The 2,299-nt window shown below is 48.0% G+C and overlaps 1 non-coding gene across 1 annotated transcript; it reads left to right on the forward strand.

Annotated features, from left to right (window-relative positions):
- Positions 1-983: 983 nt before the first annotated feature.
- On the forward strand, positions 984-1,119 carry LOC120365181 (small nucleolar RNA SNORA70). Its single transcript, XR_005580189.2, has one exon. It is a non-coding gene; the product is annotated as a small nucleolar RNA SNORA70 (small nucleolar RNA).
- Positions 1,120-2,299: the final 1,180 nt, after the last annotated feature.

Raw genomic sequence — 2,299 nt, forward strand, 5'->3', positions numbered from 1 at the left:
CTGCTAATTTGGAATCTATGATCCTTCAGGCCAAGAGGTTGAACTGATGTTTAGAAAAATAAACAAAGCAAACAAGTTTTCGAGGCAGGCCCTACCATACTTCTTGGGTTTGGATTTGTAAGTTCAGCCTGACAAAGGCAGTTGCCCTAAAGCGCGCCTGCAATTGAGATAACCTGCCACCAGGTGGGTGATGAGGCTTTGCCTGTCACTGGTGCTTTAGGTAGTCATTGCTCATGGACAGATGTTTTAAAGATTTTATATTTGACCAGGCACAGTGGCTCACCCCTGTAATCCCAGCACTTTGGGAAGCTGAGGTGGGCGGATCACCTGAGGTCAGGAGTTCAAGACCAGCCTGACCAACATGGAGAAAACCAGTCTCTACTAAAAATACAAAATTAGCCGGGCGTGGTGGCACATACCTGTAATCCCAGCTACTTGGGAGGCTGAGGCAGAAGAATCACTTGAACTTGGGAAGCGGAGGTTGCGGTGTCAGCTGAGATCGTGTCATTGCACTCCAGCCTGGGCAACAAGAGTGAAACTCCATCTCAAAAAAAAAATGTAGAGCCGGGCGCGGTGGCTCAAGCCTGTAATCCCAGCACTTTGGGAGGCTGAGGCGGGTGGATCACGAGGTCCAGAGATCGAGACCATCCCGGTCAACATGGTGAAACCCCGTCTCTACTAAAAATACAAAAAACTAGCTGGGCATGGTGGTGCGTGCCTGTAATCCCAGCTACTCAGGAGGCTGAGGCAGGAGAATTGCCTGAACCCAGGAGGCGGAGGTTGCGGTGAGCCGAGATTGCGCCATTGCACTCCAGCCTGGGTAACAAGAGCGAGACTCTTTCTCAAAAAAAAAAAAAAAAAAAATGTATAGTCAATGATTCTGTCCCCTTCTTCTCCAGAGATGTAATTCCTTAATAAAACAGTAAGGTAAATAGAAAAGTGGAATAGATGGTTCCTAATGGCCAGCGTTTAAAAGAAAACCTCTGCAGCCAATTAAGACACCTGGGTTCCTTTCCTCATGGGGGCCCAGTGTGAAATGGCTGCAAACAGCAGCTTCCTTGGTAGTGTAATGCAGCCTGTTTCTTGTATGGGTTGCTCTAAGAGACCTTGCAGATAGGCCTTTAAGATGTATGTTCTTGTCTCTGACCTTGCACTACCCCTGTGTAGGCTCCATACAGGCATGTGAGGTTCCTTTGGAAAGCGCCAGGGCACTGTGGCCGGGGTTCACATTGGCCAAATGATCATGTCCATCCACACCAAGCTGCAGAACAAGGAGCATGTGATTGAGGCCCTGCGCAGGGCAAAGTTCAAGTTCCCTGGCCGCCAGAAGATCCACATCTCAAAGAAGTGGGGCTTCACCAAGTTCAATGCCCGTGAATTTGAAGACAAGGTGGCTGAGAAGTGTCTCATCCCAGATGGCCATGGGGTTAAGTACATCCCCAATCATGGCCCTCTGGACAAGCGGCAGGGCCTGCATTCATGAGGGCTTCCACTGTGCTGCCCCCTCTTCATATTCACCAATAAATGCTACTTCCTGTCCAAAAGAAAAAGAAGAAAGAAAGAAAGAAAAAGAAAGAAAGAAAGAGAAAAAGAAAACCAACAGCCAGCATATACAACTTGGAGACTTTCTTCTGAATTCACTGTTTTCCAGTCCTGGTTGCCACCCAGCCAGGGCCTTATTCTGGCTTTGGGCCCTCACATCTCTCATTGGATTTTTGAAACTTGATGGAAGGAGCAGAGGAGTCAAGAGCAAAGGGTTTTATCCAAGTCCAAATTCCAGCTGTTGTAGCTGGGTGCATTGGCTCTGTCCTGTAATCTCAGAACTTCGGGAGGCTGAGGTGGGCAGATCACTTGAGGCCAGGAGTTTGAGACCAGCCTGTCCAGCATGGTGAAACCTCATCTCTACTAAAGATAGAAAAAATTAGCTGGGCATGGTGGCGGACACTTGTAATCCCAGCTACTTGGGAGGCTGGGGCAGGAGAATCACTTGAACTTGGGAGGTAGAGGTTGCAGTGAGCTGACAGAGCAAGACTCTGTCTCAAAAAGCAAAACCCCAATTCCAGCTGTTTTGCTGGATTTTATTTATTTATTTATTTTGAGGCGGGGTCTTGCTGTATCACCCAGGTTGGTCGCTGACTCCTAGGCTCAAGCAATCTTGAGACAGCCTCCTGGGTAGCTGAGACTACAGGTGCATGTCACTATCCTGGCTAAATTTTTTTAGATTTACATTTTTTAAGAGAAAGAGATCTTACTCAGATGTTGCTCAGACTGGCCTGAAACTCCCAGCCTAAAGTCATCC

This window comes from Saimiri boliviensis, chromosome 7, assembly GCF_048565385.1.
Source record: "Saimiri boliviensis isolate mSaiBol1 chromosome 7, mSaiBol1.pri, whole genome shotgun sequence".
In the NCBI taxonomy this organism is placed as follows: Eukaryota; Metazoa; Chordata; class Mammalia; order Primates; family Cebidae; genus Saimiri; species Saimiri boliviensis.